Consider the following 18149-nt stretch of genomic DNA (forward strand, 5'->3'; position numbering starts at 1 on the left):
AAGGACCTGCATGTCCTCGGTGGAGTGGGAGGGAGAGTTAAAGTGTTGAGCCACGGGGTGGTTGGGTTGGTTGGTCCGGGCGTCCCAGAGGTGTTCTCTGAAGCGTTCCGCAAGTAGGTGGCCCGTCTCCCCAATGTAGAGGAGGCCACATCGGGTGCAGCGGATGCAATAGATGATGTGTGTGGAGGTGCAGGTGAACTTGTGGCGGATATGGAAGGATCCCTTGGGGCCTTGGAGGGAAGTGAGGGAGGAGGTGTGGGCGCAAGTTTTACATTTCCTGCGGTTGCAGGGGAAGGTGCCGGGAGTGGAGGTTGGGTTGGTGGGGGGTGTGGACCTAACGAGGGAGTCACGAAGGGAGTGGTCTTTGCGGACCGCTGATAGGGGAGGGGAGGGAAATATATCCCTGGTGGTGGGGTCCGTTTGGAGGTGGTGGAAATGACGACGGATGATACGCTGTATGCGGAGGTTGGTGGGGTGGTAGGTGAGAACCAGTGGGGTTCTGTCTTGGTGGCGGTTGGAGGGGCGGGGCTCAAGGGCGGAGGAGCGGGAAGTGGAGGCAGTTGGAGGAGCGGGGCTCAAGGGCGGAGGAGCGGGAAGTGGAGGCGGTTGGAGTAGCAGGGCTCAAGGGCGGAGGAGCAGGAAGTGGAGGCGGTTGGAGGAGCGGGGCTCAAGGGCGGAGGAGCAGGAAGTGGATCTCCAGCATCTGCAGACCTCACTTTTTACTCGAAGATTCTAACCTACACTAGCCCAATAACCTCCATATGCTTATCCAATGCCCGCTTAAATGACCATAAAGAGGGAGAGTCCACCACTGCTACTGGCAGGGCATTCCATGAACTCACAACCCGCTGAGTAAAGAATCTACCCCTAATATCTGTCCTATACCTACCACCCCTTAATTTAAAGCTGTGTCCCCTAGTAACAGCTGACTCCATTAGCGGAAAAAGGTTCTCACTGTCAACCCTATCTAAACCCCTAATCATCTTGTACACCTCTACTTGTACACTCCAGGAGATGACCTGGGGGGTGCAGTGAGAGAGGGACTCACTGAAATCCTTGTAGAGGGAGGAAGAGAGCTTCTTCAAGGAAGCATCCTTGTAAGAGGATTCGCAGTAGGTTAAAATCATCTCGGAAAAATTGTAGCAATGGTCTTCCTGGCGATCATGTTGTCGGCGATGGTCAACAGCTATAAGCATTATTGCGCATTTTAATATAATGTATATTTTGAGAATTTTTCCTTTTTTCAGATCTGGCTGCAGACAGGTAGCTGGTCTCCAGGCCTTGTATGCCAATTTTAACTAGTACGTCAATGTACTACTGGGGAGTTCAGAATCTTCCAGAAGTATGATCATGTAATCCTCCTTGGTCATTTTATGAATCAAGAGAGGTTGTACATTTCAAAAAGACATAGAATTTAACCATAGAAATACAGAAAAGAATATAGGTCTTCTATTGGATTTCTCTTCAAGTCCTCTAGCCATGGTTGATACTTCTGTAGAGTAAGTGCAACAGAAGGTCACCTGTGATGGCATAATGGGATTGTCTTATGTAAAGAGGTTGAGAAATTGGACCCGCATTCTCCAGCGTTTCAAAGAATGAGGGGTGATCTCATTGAACTTTAAAAATTCTCACAGAGCATTTCAGAGTCAATGTAGATAAGTTGCTGCCCCAGGCTGCTAAGTCTAGAATTAAGATGCATAAACAAAGAATAAAGATTCTTCTCATTTAGAACTGAGATGAGGAGGAAGTTCTTCACTTAGAGAGTAGGGAAACTTTGGGATTTTCCATTGCAAATTGTGGGAGTTCAATTACTCCATACAGTTAAGACTGAAATTGACAAATTTCTAGAAACGAATGATATCAAGGGATTTGGAGATATAGAGTAAAAAGTGAGGTCTGCAGATGCTGGAGATCAGAGCTGAGAATGTGTTGCTGGTTAAAGCACAGCAGGTTAGGCAGCATCCAAGGAACAGGAAATTCGACGTTTCGGGCCAGATTCCTGATGAAGGGCTCTGGCCCGAAACGTCGAATTTCCTGTTCCTTGGATGCTGCCTAACCTGTTGTGCTTTAACCAGCAACACATTCTCAGCATTTGGAGATATAGGAAAGAGCAGTTGAAGCAGTTGACCATCAATCATCTAATTGAATGGTAGAGCAAGCTTGATAGACTCAATAGCTTCCTCCTGCTCCTATTTTTCAAAAACATAGAATCGAATGACTCAATTTGTTTTTGTATTAACCTGTTTTTCTAATCAACCTGTCCAGAGATGTTATTACATACCTCTGAGGCAGGTGAGACTTGAACCCCTGCCTCCCAGTCACTGTTAGTCCATAGACACCACCACTGTGCCACAAGATGCCATCATCTTTGCCTCCATTTTCTTTTCTATTTAACCTATTTTTCTAATCAAGATGTTTGAAGATGTTATTACACACCTCTGGAACAGGTGGGACTTGAAGCCAGGCCTCTTAGTTCAGGGGTAGGGACATTACCACTGTGCCACAAGAGTGCCCCCAAGACCCTGGGGCTTAATCTAGCACCTTACACAACTTGGCCCCACTACCCCCCACCTTCTTTTTCTCCAAACATGCAATTATACAAAAAGAAAGCTGATGACTAATTATCCACAAGTAAATGTAAGCAACTATCATCTTTTTTTCCAATTGTATAATGATGGCTTTGGCCTTGCAAAACATTCTGGTTGCATGATGCAAGTCCTGGGAATTGATCAGAACAGGTTTGAGATAGTAAGTGGTTATAAAGTGCTGGAGAGAAGCTGGACGGTTTGGGACAGATGACTGAAGGCTGCAAAACAACAAGGCTTTCCCATATTCACTTTTAAAAACCAGGAGGCTGCAAATTCTTCAAGTAAAAAGTGAGGTCTGCAGATGCTGGAGATCACAGTTGAAAATGTGTTGCTGGTTAAAGCACAGCAGGTCAGGCAGAATCCAAGGAATAGGAAATTCGACGTTTCGGGCATAAACCCTTCATCAGGAATGAGGAGAGGGTGCCAGGCAGGCTAAGATAAAAGGTAGGGAGGAGGGACTTGGGGGAGGGGCGATGGAGATGTGATAGGTGGAAGGAGGTCAAGGTGAGGGTGATAGGCCGGAGTGGGGTGGGGCCGGAGAGGTTAGGAAGAAGATTGCAGGTTGGGAGGGCGGTGCTGAGTTGAGGCCTCCCAGCCTGATTCCAAAACGCCAATTCCACCTGTAATCAGATCTCCCACTACAAAAGGTCATGAGGACTTAAATTCATGACCTGAAGAATCTTCATCTGAAGGAATCCAGTAGTAATTCTGATATGACTATCCGAACATGTCTAAAATGCAATATAAGAGTTCCTTCCTCACTGGACTAGCAAAGGCTGTCATAGGTTAAAGATGTGAACTGTTAACTGTTCATTTTGTTATCTCTTTTACAAGTGCACTACCTTTTTTGGTTGTTTCTTTCTTGAAAGTATGGTATGGAACTGATAGAGTCACACAGCATGGAAACAAATCCTTCAGTCCAACCAGTGCACACCAACCATCTTCTCAAACTGAAGTCATCCCACCTGCCGGTATTTGGCCAATATCTTTCCAAACCGTTCCTGTTCATGAACTTAGCCAGATGTTTTTTAAACCTTGTAACTGTACCTGCATCCACCACTTTCCCTGGTAGTCAATTCCACACATGAAACACCTCACTCATGTGCTTTTTAAGTCTTTCTCCTCTCATCTTAAAAATATCCCACCTTTGGGGAAAGACCCTTGCTATTCACCTTATCTATGCCTCTCATGATGTACAAACCTCTATAAGGTCATCCGTCAACCTTTTCTGCTCCGGTGAGAAATGCTTTTGGGAAAGCGCTGAATTAGTAATCCTATTTTTATGCACGCAAAAATCTGCCATGATTTAAATTGACCACACACGGGGTGGGGGCAAAAAAAAATCTACATTGTCAAATAACACCTCTGATTATGGACCACAAGGAAAGCAAGTTGTGTACTTCAGTTTATTCCTCAACTGCCTACCTCTAACGATGTTACAGGGCAGCACAGTGGCTCAGTGGTTAGCACTGCTGCCTCACAGCACCAGGGTCCCAGGTTCGAATTCAGCCTTGGGTGACTGTCTGTGTGGAGATTGCACATTCTCCCTGTGTCTGCGTGGGTTTCTTCTGGGTGCTCAGGTTTCCTCCCTCAGTCCAAAGATGTGCATTAAGATGAAATGGCCATGCTAAATTGCCTATGGTGGTAGGTGCCTTAGTCAGAGGGAAATGGGTCTGGGTGGGTTACTCTTCGGAGGGTCGGTGTGGACTAGTTGGGCCAAAAGGGCCTGTTTCCACACTAGGGAATCTAACCTAATTAAGGCATGGTGTTGAAAGAACTCACCATTAACCGTCATTGGAGTTCAAGTTAAAATTCCATTTTTCAGCTGGGTATCTATCCAGAAAGTAGTTAGTGAGAATTACATTCTATTCCTGATGAAGGGCTTTTGCCCGAAACGTCAATTTTCCTGCTCCTCAGATGCTGCCTGAACTGCTGTGCTTTTCCAGCACCACTCTAATCTAGAATCTGGTTTCCAGCATCTGCAGTACTTGTTTTTACCGCGAAGTACAACTTGTACTGCCCTTCTTGTATTTTCATGAATGTCTGTTCTCTTGTTTATCCAGTTAATGTCAGGTTACTTGTAACTTCAAAAATATCTTGCACAGTGAAGGTCTGAAGGCGTCTACATACAAAGCCTTGCACAAAGGGCACACCTCAAAACAGATTGCAATCTAAAGTAATGCTAATGGAAAGATGTCAAGGAAAGTCACAAAACTCTAAAACTTCAGTGCTCTGTGGTAAAGAAAGATGGGAGATGTTTCTCCATTTAAGCTTTTCCACAGTCTCTGTCATGCCATTCGGAGTTGTTGTAGTCAACACCAAATTATTGGGGCAAATAAATGGCTATAACCACCACCTAAGAGATTCTGGATGTACCTTTACTGTGTGGAGTACAGCTCTAGAAAATAAACAATTCAGCTGCCGGGATGTGTGAAAGCAGTGGTTGAAAAAAATCAGTTGGGCCTGGTTTAGTATTTTAAGTTGTGATGCAAAATCTGTGTTCCTTTATTGGTGTGAATTAAAATATAGGTACAAATGTACACAAAATTGTAAAGTTTTTAAAGAGAATAAGTGTTGCACTGGGATAAACTTTGCACTGTGAATCAGTGGACATATCTCTTGCCCTTGACACACTCTCACACATTTTATTTTTGACTGTCCCTGGTAATATTGCAATGTAATGCCAAGTGCTTAAATATTGGCCTCAGCCATACTTATGCAAATATCTAATCTGGGAGACCTATACATGATCAAGTTTTCTCATTGGTTATTGAGAATTTGATTGCATGACTTTGAATAATGTATTTGACTTTTCATATTGTTTTTGTACTGTGAAATGCTTTTTCTCTGAAAAAGTGCCATTTGTTTTACAAAAACAATAAATGATTTCACTAAAATTAATATCACTCGCAGGGAATTAAGAACACTTCTATTTGCATAAGTGATACTTTTGTAAGGTTTCTATTTTTTGAGTGTCCTGTTGCAATTTTGCTGTTGTAAGTTAGCAGAAAGAGGTAGAATCAAGCTTTGTGAAGATATTTTCTAATTAACCTGTTCTGAGATGTTATTATGTACCTCTGGAGCCCATGAGACTTGAACTCAGGCCTCCTAGCTCAGAACCAGGGACCACACTACAACAAGCTCTGTGTATTATGTCTGAACATCTCATACACGCTAGACATCAATTGGAGCTACATGAAATAGCAAAAAGTTGTTAGGTTTGTGATTCAAGCTTTCTGCATCTAATCAGTGCATCTCCTGCCAATGTACTGTCAGAGCACGTTGGCACTGTTAATGTCTTTGTGTACCTAGATCCCATCTCTACCCAGATGTATATGAGCTGTTCCAGTGATTGCCAAGGTTCTCTGTTTTACTTGAGGACCTCAGCGCCTAGCTCTCCCACTCACTTCCTAGCCCCCACCTACCCTCTCTGGTAGTCATTGCATTTGGCAACATCTCCTCCCTCTTCAGTGTCCTGCAGCACCTCGCTTTCTCACTTGCGAAGATTCTGAACAGTGGGGCATCAAGGCGGTGATGTGAGGGAGGCGGTGAGGAGGCAGAAGTGGCACAGGCAAGCATTTGGCCTGGGCTACCAAACAAATCATGATGCCAGGATTATGAGTACTTTGAAAACATTATTTTTATTGTATCTACCCTTTGATGCGGCCACCGTGCTGGGTGCCCCCTGTAGTTACCATAGCAACCATTGCAGCTGAAGTTAAAAATTTACCAGAAAGTAAGGTTTGTCATCAGCTTAACTCACCAATCTCAAAAGTAAAATGTTGCAAATTTAGTGGGTTGATTACTAGAAGTGTAAAGACAGGAAATGTTCCGCAAAAGCTTTTCCTTCTCCTCTTCCCCCACTCACTTTTTCTTTTTCTCTTTTTCCTCTTTGCAGTGGTATTTGACAGATGTATTTTCTTTGTATACACTTCCCTTGATCGAGTACTTCCAAACTGTGAAAAGTCCTGATCCATGCGTTTGTTGCAGGTTTCACTGTCAGGGTACCTCGGCTCACATTAGCCAATTAGTGGCTAATTAAGGACAGAAGCAGGACTCTCTAAATGGAAGGTATAATAGTTAACATAATTTTAGTCCTTCCAGATCATCGGGCTACTCACTCATTAGAAGGAGATGACTGGTGGTGGTTTAACCTGAGGGACCTGGTCCAGATGAGGCCAGAGGTTGTGAAGGAGAGTCCTTCATGGTAACCTCAGCCAGCGAAGAAATTGACCCCATGTTGTGAGCATCAACTGATCCTGGGGCGAATAGGAGGGCCTCCGGTACAGGTAGTACTGCAACCTGTGATTGGCAGCAAGAGAAATGCGATACGATATCTCCAACTTGACGTATGTTCACAGCAACATAGAAATGAGAAATGGACAGCACTGCCTGACCACTGTGATGGTGAGGGAATCCTCTCCACAGAGCGAACAGCGTTCCCAGCTATGAAGCCTGGATTCACCCCTGATCTGGTGCTGAGTGGCTGCATCCAGGCAAATGACCTAGTTTCTGACACCACTGGGGACCTGCAAGCTGACTGGAAAATTCAGATCGCACATCCAGAAAAATAATCCTTGGAAACACGATGCTGCTATGTCAGCTGATAGTGCAAATTTTCATGTCAACTGTCTCTGTACTCATCCCCATATGGGAGTTCTGAGGTCTTATACATAATGACATTATACAAAGATAAGTTTGTTCTATATTTCAATTGATGCTCCAGTTTGTTGATGAGACCAATAATAATTCTTACAGCACAACAATGATTTCTCTTCCAAGGGATTTCATTCACACTAAAGCAGCCTGGGACATCTTATGGTGGCCAGCCATTATACACGTTTGATTTTCTAAATATTTTATTTCTTAACTGTTTCCACCTGAGTTTTATACAGAGGAACTTTGATTATCCGAATACCAATTATCTGAAATTCAGATTATCCGAAGGAACTCTCGAGGTCGCGATGGAAACGGTACATCAACAGTGATCATGCCTTTTGTGTATAGTAATTAAATAGGCTCTGTCTCCAAATGACTGACTGCCCACCGCCTCTCTCTGTCTCCCCACACTTTCCCTGGAGTTCTACACAAGGGTGTACTCTAAACCCACTTTCCCCACGTTCTCTTTCCAACATTTTCCTCTACAGAGCAAAAGTGGAACCTGTCTAAAAGTTGTAGTTAAAAGTTGTGTGTGTAGCTGTGTGTGTGTGTGTGTGTGTGTGTGTGTGTGTGTGTGTGCGCTATTTGGAGAATTACCCCACAAAGGCAACTGCAGCAGTCTTGTTGCTGGTGTCCAGTCCAGCTGCCTCGGAGGGGGGGGCGAGTATGCATGGCGTTGGGGGGCGGGCAGGACGCCATGTTGGACAGAGTTTGAGATGTGGGGGTGTTGGGGCAAAGAGGTGTTGAACGGGATTTGGGGTAGGGGTGTGTTGGATGGGGTTGGAGTCATGGGGAGGTGTTACGTGACGTTGGGGTGGGGGGGACACGTTGGGAGTGGAGAGGTGATGGACAGAGTTTGGGGGTGGGGGTGGGGGTGTGTTAGAGGGGGTTGCGGGTGGGGGGGAGGTATTGCTCGGGGTTGGGAGTGGGGGCGGTGTTGGGGGTGGAGAGGTGTTGGACGGAGGTTGGTGCAAGGGGCAGAGTTAGATGGGGTTGGGGTCACAGTGAGATGTTGCACTGGGTTTGGGGTGAGGGGGTGGTGTTGGGGGTGGAGGGAGGTGTTGCACTGGGTTGGGGGCGGGGGCGGTGTTGGGGGTGGATGGAGGTGTTGCACTGGGTTGGGGGTGGGGATGCGGTGTTGGTGGAGGGTGGTGTTGCACTGGGTTGGGGGTGGGGGCGGTGTTGGGGGTGGAGGGAGGTGTTGTACTGGGTTGGGGGTGGGAGGGTGGTGTTGGGGGTGGAGGGAGGTGTTGCACTGGGTTGGGGGTGGGGGTGCGGTGTTGGTGGAGGGAGGTGTTGCACTGGGTTGGGGGTGGGGGCGGTGTTGGGGGTGGAGGGAGGTGTTGTACTGGGTTGGGGGTGGGAGGGTGGTATTGGGGGTGGAGGGAGGTGTTGCACTGGGTTGGGGGCGGGGGTGCGGTGTTGGGGGTGGGGGGAGATGTTGCACTGGGTTGGGGGCGGGGGCAGTGTTGGGGTTGGGGGAGGTGTTGCACTGGGTTGGGAGTGGGCGGCGGTGTTGGAGGTGGAGGGAGGTGTTGCACTGTGTTGGGGGTGGGGTGCAGTGTCAGAGAGAGTATGGGGACTGGGGTGGGGGCGGTGTTGGGGGCGGGACCTCGCATGCGATGTGCTGCTGCAGTCTCCTGAAGGAGGAGCAGACTTTAAAAACTCCGAGTCCCAGAGGAAAGGCATTTAATCGATTATCCCCTGTATATGGCTGTCTTGTGGATAAAGAAGACTATTGCTTCCCCTGGATAATTCTGACACATTCCACCTTGCTTTAGCCAATGATTACGTCAAAACCATCGGCCTGGAAAGTGGCTTTGTGCACAATCCATTCTCTACAGGAATTAGGATGTTTCAAAATGGTGCGGGCAGGAACCGCAAGAGGATTTTAAGAATAATTTCAACTTTTTCAAAACTGATTCTTGCTTGAAATGGATGTGAGATAATTCAGTAGGTTCTATGGTGGTGAAATGACCATGTAATTGAAATGATAATCCAGGGAAATGGGTGATAGATACTGGAATTACAATTCCAATCACAAATCTGTCCTTAATCATGGCATATCACCATTATAGTGGTTATCAATTGGAACATAAGAAATGATCTGGGTCGTTAATCACTTTAGGGAAAGCCATTTGCCGCTCTGACCTGGTTTCCCCTCCATGCGACTCCCAGAAACGCAACTAAGTTGTTAACTCTTGACTACATTCAGTTCAAGACCATTTAGGGATTGGGAGCAAAAGCTGACTTTGCCAGTATGTCCACATCCTATGCGAGAGTAAAGATAAAAAGGTCAAAACTCAGTTATAAATTTCCTTTTTTTAATATAGGGAGATGAGTTAAAATGCTTGAATGATCTTAAAATGGTCTTAAATTTCTCTTCAAATTTCATAAAACCCTCACACAGTCACTGATCATTCAGCATGCATTTCTTTAATTGATACGTAAGCAGATCATAATCCAATTGTGCAAGAGTGCAGTCATTTGCTGCAACATAATACCGTTATTTGAAGATTTATTACTGCAAGGTAATAAAGAGATCATAATGAGGTTTCAAAATGCTTTGAGATCCTATTATTGATCCTCTTTGTATAAGGATTGAGAACGCTGGCAGAACAAGTGGTTACCAAGGTGTTGCAAATGCTTGTAATATAATTAACAGTATATTGATTTTTTTTTTGCAAAGTATTTTTGAGGCATGACTCAAGGGAGAGAGCCATATAATTAATCATTGTGCCTCTGATAAGGAGACAAATGACTGCTGTCTTCCAACGGCCATTTCTGTGCAAAGGTTTTGCAAAGCGCCCATCTGTGCATTAACTAGCCAAAGGATTGGATTGCAGAGAAGACAAGTGCCAATGTTCTGCACAGGATTTCTGTAGCCTTTGCCTCACATAGGAAAGATGTCCAGCTCAAAACTGATTAGAAACCTGTGCTGGTGGCACAGTGGTACTGACTGGACTGGGTAAGAAGGTGTGCGTTCTGATCCCACTTGTGCTGAAGGTGTGTCATTATATGTCCAATCAAGTCAATTAAAAATACATTTTTGTACACATGTCCTTCCTGGCTTGCTGTACACATGTAACCTCTGTCATGACACACAAAAATTACAGGCAGCTGTCTTACATACAGTTCTGATAAAGACAGACCTCAAACAATATTGTATTCTTTGAACACATAAGAGATAGTCAAATATATTGTAATTTTGCTCGGGGTGGTAGGGTTGAGGAAGAGGATAGAGTTGCTTGACTCCTTAATATTACAGCAATCCTTTTACTTCAATTTGAATACTGAGCTCCATAATACCTCTTTAACTCGTACGTGTAAATCCAGTCATCATTTGCATGTTGATTTAGATTTAGTTGTACTTCAAACTGTGTGTTTAGACCATTCTGTCCCTGCATACCTCAATATGTTGTCTTCTAAAATTACAAGCAAATGCCTCAAATTATTGACATTTCAAACAACCATTGTTTTATTCACAATGATATTCACAATAGGGTTGTGATTGTTCATGGAATTACATTGACATTATTCTCTGTAATACCATGGGTGAATCCAAAATGTTTAAAATGCTCTTCAGAGGCTGTGTACTTCACAAGGAAGTGACATAAAACCTAATGATGGGTCATTGAGACATGCAGCATGGAAACAAACCCTTTGGTCCAACTTGTCCATGTCGACATGTTCCCAACCTAACTTGACCCACTTGCCTGCATTTGCCCATGTCTCTTTAAAGCATTCCTTTCATGTACAATTCCAAATGTCTTTTAAGCATAACTGTACCTGTGTCCACTACTTCCTCTGACAATTCATTCCACACACAAACCACTATCTGGGTAAGAAAAGCTACCCCATGTCCTTTTTAAAACTTCCACCTCTCACCTCAAAATATGACCCCTCGTTTTGAATTCCCTCACCAAGGGAAAAGACCCTTGCTATTTAAATTACCTTTGCCCCTCATCATTTTATAAACCTCTACAATGTCACCTCTCAACCTGCTACACTCTAGTGAAAAAAAGCTATTTTTATAGCTCAAACTCTCCCTCCTGGAAACATCCTGGTAAATCTTTTCTGAACAATCTTCAATTTAATAATATCCTTCCTATAAAAGGGTGAGCAGAACTGTCCACAGTACTCCAGAAAAATTCCCACCAACATCTAGCAAAACCTCAACATGACTCCCCAACTCCTATACTCAAAGGTCTCAGCAATGAAAGCAAGCATACTAAACACCTCCTTAACCAATCTGTCCATCTGTGATGCAAATTCCGAAACATTATTTACCCGAACAACTCGGTCTCTCTGTTCTCCAACACTACCCAGAGCCTTACCATTAATTGTATAAGTCTTGCCTTCGTTTGTTTTACCAAAATGCAATACCTCACATTTATCCAAATTTTACTCCCTCTCTCAGTCCTCAGCCAATTGACCTGATTGATCAAGATCACTTTGTAATCCTTAAATAATCTTTTTGCTTTTGACTCTGCCATCAATGTTGATGCCATCTGCATCAAAACCATGCCTCCTATATTCTCATCCAAATTATTTACATAAATGACAACAAAAGCAGACCCAGTACTTATCCATGTGGAACACTGTTGGACACAGGCCTCCAGTCCGAAAAGCAACCTTCCATCACTACCCTCTGTCTCCTACCATAAAGCCAATTGGCAAGGTCACCCTTAATCCCCTGTGATTCAACTTTACTGATTAGTCTACCATGCGGAACCTTGTCAAAGGCTTTACTAAAGTTCGTGTAAACAATGCTTACCACTCTGCCCTCATCAATCTTTTTGGTTACTTTCTCAAAAAGCTCAATCAAGTTTGTGAGACACAATTCGCTCACACAAAACCATGCTGACTATCCCTAAACAGTCGTCACCTCTCCAAATGCATGTAAATCCTAAGTCTCAGAGTCACCTCCAAGAACTTACACACAAATGATGTCAGACTTATCAGCCTGTTGCTCTTATACCCTTTCTTAAATAAAGGCACAATATTAGCCACTTTCCAGTTGTATATTTTATCATGATGATGGCTACTCATGTGCAATCACTAGCATTATATATTGCATGATACTCAAATAAGATATTGTTAGGTACACACCATAATGAATACATGTACACATAGGCAATACTTGACCTGGGGGCTAGGAAGTCAGATAGCACATTGAAACTTTAGCCAGCATGAATAGATTAAATGATGCAATGAAGTCTGTGGCTTCCAGCCTGAGATGTTAGATATTTCTTTATGTTTTTAAGCAGTGATAACTTGAGATGTACTTGTATAAGACTGACAATAGTTCCTCCTCTTACACTGTTGTCTGAAACCTGAAAATAATCTTTATATAATTCATGAATGTTGAAGGGCATTCCTTGTAAATCCTGACTGCAGTGACCTGGAGGAAAGCCATAATGCAAGTTATAGCCATGATCATATTATTGATGTCGTTCAATTAATACAGAATAAACTGAGTGTGGACAGGTAAAAAGAGAATTATTTGAAGACAAAATATACAAACAGAAAGTCTTTTATTGATCTGTTCCAATCAGCGATTACTTGAGTTGACATTGTTTAAGACACTTTTTAGTGTTTTATATTAAACTGCTATTGGGAAAATGTTTTTTTGTTTTGTCAGAAAGAATGTGTATTTATGGATTTCATCATTTAAGAAATTGTAAAGTACTTTAAGGCTGTGAAGTAATCTTGACTTGTTTGAAGCACAGTTTTTGGAGTGCAGTGGCTAATTTATGCTTCGTGAAATCATGCAATAATCTGTGGAGTTGGTTGAGGGATAATTATTGGCTAAACTACTGTGAGATCTTTCTTATGTTGACCTCTTTTAGACCTTTTTGTGGAGGTAGGCGTCATTGGCATTTATTGCCCTTTGTTAATTGCCTTTGATAAAGTGACGGTGAGCTGCCTTCTTGAACTGCTTCATTCCTTATCATTTAGGTATAGCCAAGTGTTGTTAGTTCCAGAGAAGACTGATGGGCCCTTAGTGTATTGGTGTATCTGATGATATATTACTCACTGGACTGAACTCCAGTGTCAGTTTGGAATGCATAAACAGGACTTGAAGCCACAACTTTCTGATTCAAGGGTGGAGCCACAACTGGCACCAGTAGGTTTTTGTGCTTAGTGATTCTTCATCAATAATTATAACCCAGAAAATTTTGATGGTTACTATTAGTGATCAAATTGAGTATATGCCATGAAGTGTTGTACTCCAGCAAGTTTCAGTTTAAAGTTGCTATGAATGAGGCACAGATTTCTCCCTCAGAATGACCTTTTGCTTTGAAGAACTAAGAAGAATGCATAACTTTGTCAATATAATTTCCTGTGAAACTATATCTGTCATCAAGCTGGTTTGATAAAAAGAAAAATTTTGTTTCTACTTGCATAACTTGGAACTATAGCACAATGTTAAGACAAAACTCTTGGGGCAAGTCAAAGATTACTGAAAATGTAGCAATTTTTGAAACACAGCTGATCAAAATGAAAAACTGCACATTGTACAGGACAGTGTTCTTTTCTCGCTAGTCAGGATGAAATGACATACACTTTTTAGCATTAACAAGGCATCTGGGAAATCAAGCATCATCTCTGTTATTCCATGTGACAATCACTAAATATAAATAGTCCTGCTGATGATTGAAGTGAGTGTGCATTCAGTTGGCAATTATACAAGTACTCAAGTGTATGCTAGTTCCTTTCAATACTTCTACTTCTAAAGTTTTATTTGCAAGGCTAGCAAGTTATTAGATAAAATCAAATGTGAACTGTGACTTAGCTTAATGGTTAATGTCAGAAAAAGAATGTATTAATTATCTCAGATTGCCTCAGCCCTACACAAAAGAAAATTGAGACAATAATGCCTGGAGTTTGAAAGTAACAGCAAGACTTAGAGACTCATTAATTTATAGAACCCCTAAAGTGTGGAAACAGGACATTTGGCCCAACAAGTCCACACTGACTCTCCAAAGAGCTTCCCACCTAGACTCATCCTATCCCCGTAACCCTGCATTTCTAATGGCTAATTCACCTAACCTACACATCTCTGGATACTATGGGGAATTTAGCATGGCCAATCCACCTGACCTGCACATCTTTGAATTGTGCGAGGAAACCAGAGCACCCGGAGGAAACCCACACAGACACGGGGAGAATGTGCAAACTCCATACAGATAGTTGTCCGAGGGTGAAATTGAACCTAGGTGTCCGGTGCTGTGAGGCAACAGCGCTTACCACTGAGCCACCGTGCCACCCCTTTTTAAGCCTATTGCATCTGGTGTTCCCAGGCGGTCTCCCATCCAAGTACTAACCAGGCCTGAGTCTGCTTAGCTTCCGAGATCAGATGAGATCAGGTGTTTTCACACTTGTATGGGCATAGTTATTGATATGTTGATGGCTTCCTTAGACGCAAGAACATACTCTGCTCTGTTTGTGGAATTTTGTAATCCCCATTTAATTGCTGCTAAATTTGACTTGTGTTAGCAACTGTTGTCTTTTGCCCTATGTCCATTCAATAAAAAGCTGATAACATTTAGCCAGTTGACTCTGTCCCTGAAGTTGCAGCTGAATTGTTTAATATATTCAAGTTAAGTTAGAAATATCAAACCAGCAGTGGTGTGCAGTGAAGTTATGGAAATGTTTGCCATAGAAATCGTTTGAGACCAGAACAATAAATTAGAATGAATTAGATATAGTTCATAGGATTTAAGGGATCAGAAAAACACAGGGTCAGGGTTAGGTGATTGACCATTATCATATTGAATAGCACAGCAGGCTTGAAGGGCCAAATGGCCTACAATCACTCCTATTTTCTATGTTTACATAGTTCACTGCATCTGCTTCAAGGCATAAAACAAAAGAAGTTAATCAGTCATGGCTAACACAACAATTCTAGGAGTGTATAAGATTAAACAACCTGAGGCCTATTGTGATGTAGGTTGTGTGGTTTACATATATTTTAATACAATTTAATTTAATGTTTGAATTTTTGACTTTTGAGGTAGTTGTATGTGAGTTTTCTGGGTGTCCAAAGGCTTTTAATGATTAAGTAGTAAGTATTTCACCAAGGTGATGTCTTTTCAAAAACAGCCTGACAGACAGTTTTGAAGAGAGAGTGAACTGATTGAACAGTATCATGCATTTCAGCTATAAAATTCCGAAATTTCTTTTGGGCTTAGGGGAAAAACCCTAGCTTGAAAAACAACTTTTAGTTTCAGTCTGTGCCAATTCTGCAGGATTCTTAATTGAAGTTGAATATGTAAAGCAGACATTCTTGAGAAAAGGTAGGAGAGCTTAGAATTATTCAAATGGGTTACTTCACTCTAATGAGATTTATATAAGTTCCAGACTAGAAGTGTTTAGTTAAAACACTGAAAGGGTTACAAGTTTATGCTCAGTTATGTGATGAATGAAGGAAGAGGCTGTCAGACTTTCATGATGAAGAACTCACAGTTGAGTAAACCAAAACTGAGTGAAACACTGTGCAGTAAAGGAAAACATTGTATGATACTGTTGTTGGCATTGTATTTTTACTGTGTGCTTCAAAAGCTTTAAACATGTGTTATGCGTAAATAGTTTGGTTTATTCTATTATATCTTCATTTGTTTTGCAAAATAAACTAATGTTTCATTGTTAAAACCAAATCTGTACCATTCCATGTTAGACAGCTCCTATGGGAAGGCATTATGAAAGATTTGGGAAAGATCATCTCAGAACTTAGCCAGATCAATATCATTGCAGAAACTGATGGACCAGAAGTAGCCAACTTCTTTCTAACTGCAGGCAGCTTTCTGTTTTTGATTCTTTTCCTTTCAAAGTCCCAGTAGCAGTTCCTGCTGGAAAATGACGAGCCATCTGTTCTTGCTCGTTTCTACATGTCTGCTGTTGCTGAATCTTCAAAAGGAATGACTGACCTTTATGGAGAGCGAAACAAGATCTATTAAATTCCTCCCAGATGGTTTTTCTTGATTTGTTACCAAATTTTTGAATGTTGAGCTTCAACTTATTTTAGACTGGGCAGTGCATTATCATCATAGCACCATATCTGAAAGATCCCTGGATATAATTGCAAACTGTATGTTCCCTGCATGTGTAACTCATGGTCTGTTAAGCTGAATGCCATCATACAGATCTGAGAATGAGCATTTAATAATGGCCCAACTAGCTGGTAAAATTACACACAAATCAGATTCTATGCTTTCTGAAATGAGGCAAATAACTTCATTTGAATCAAATATCAGCTGACCAGGCCAACAGCTGTTCTGTCATTCCATAAGAGCAACAAGCAACTTCAGCCCGTCTCTTAATGCTTGACAAATTTTGTTCACCAATTGACACTCTGATCACTAACCAATGCTTGCTCCCAGACTGGTAACAACTCTACTTTCAAATAGCCATCTTTAATTTTGAAATCCCACGTTGATCTTGACACTTCCTATCTCTACAACTTCTTTCCAGCCTACAAACTTCCAAGATCTCTGCACTCTTCACATTCAGGTCTCTTGAGCATTCCCAATATTAAGCAGTCCATCACTGCTAGCTGTAACTTTAGCTGCTTTGCTCCAAGTGCTTGAATGTTCTGGCCAAGCCTCTTTGCTTTCTTACTTCCAATTCCTCCTTTAAGACACTCATTGAATGTACATGGAATAGTGTAGGTTAGATGGGCTTCAGATTGGTATGACAGGTATGCACAACATCGAGGTCTGAAGGGCCTGTACTGCACTGTAATGTTCTATGTTCTATTCATTGTGGGCGTACAAGACACTGGTAAGGCCTCTGCTGGAATGTTGCGTGCAATTCTGGTCTCCTTCCTATCGAAAAGATGTTGTGAAACTTGAAAAGGTTCAGAAGAGATTGACAAGGATGTTGCCAGTGTTGGAGGATTTGAGCTACAGGGAGAGGCTGAATAGGCTAGGACTGTTTTCCCTGGAGCATTGGCGGCTGAGGGGTGACCTCATAGAAATTTATAAAATCATGAGTGGCATGGATAGGATAAATAGACAAAGTCTTTCCCCTGGGGTGGGGGAGTCCAGAACTAGAGGGCATAGGTTTAGGGTGAGAGGGGAAAGATATAAAAGAGACCTAATGTGCAATCTTTCCATGCAGAGGATGGTACGTGTATGGAATGAGCTGCCAGAGGAAGTGGTGGAGGCTAGTACAATTGCAACATTTAAGAGGCATCTGGATGTGTATATGAATAGGAAGGGTTTGGAGGGATATGGGCCGGGTGCTGGCAGGTGGGACTAGGTTGGGTTGGGATATCTGTTCGGCATGGACAAGTTGGACCGAAGAGTCTGTTTTCCTTGCTGTGCGTCTCTATGACTCTGACTCTATGTCTACTGATCTGACTGAATATTTTATAAGGCTGAAGCATCACAGCAATCTTCAGCCAGAAGTGCCAAGTAGACAATACTTTGGCCCTATTCAGTGGTCCCCAGCATCACAGAAACCAGTCTACAGCCAATTCTATTCACTCCACGGGATACTAAGTAGTGGTTGAAGGCACTGGATACTCCAAAGTCTATGACAACATCTTGCCAAGAGGACTGAAGACCTATGGTCCAGAACATGCACTGTCCTAGTCAAGCTCTTCCAGTATAGTTACAACTGAAGCTACAACCTGACAACGTGGAAAATTGCCTGCATATGCCCTGCACACAAAACATAAGGTTAAATCCAGCTTGTCAAATTACTACCCCATCAGTCTACTCTTGATCATCAGTAAAATGATGGAAGGTGTCATCAACAATGCTATCAAGCAGCACCTGTTCAGCAATAAAAACCTGCTCAGTGATGCTTAGTTTGGGATCCTCTAGGGCCACTCAGCCCCTGGCCTCATCACAGCCTTGGTTCAAGCAGGGACAAAACAGCTGCATTCCAGAG

The 18149-nt window shown here is 42.8% G+C and overlaps 1 protein-coding gene and 1 pseudogene across 5 annotated transcripts in view; one reads left to right on the forward strand and one right to left on the reverse strand.

The window, feature by feature from the left end:
- Window positions 1–18149, forward strand: part of LOC132825811 (astrotactin-2-like) — a 1607744-nt gene that overhangs the window by 777884 nt on the left and 811711 nt on the right. The window lies entirely within an intron of this gene.
- LOC132826043 (5S ribosomal RNA) lies at window positions 14530–14648 on the reverse strand (annotated as a pseudogene).

Source organism: Hemiscyllium ocellatum, chromosome 21 (assembly GCF_020745735.1).
Source record: "Hemiscyllium ocellatum isolate sHemOce1 chromosome 21, sHemOce1.pat.X.cur, whole genome shotgun sequence".
Classification (NCBI taxonomy): Eukaryota; Metazoa; Chordata; class Chondrichthyes; order Orectolobiformes; family Hemiscylliidae; genus Hemiscyllium; species Hemiscyllium ocellatum.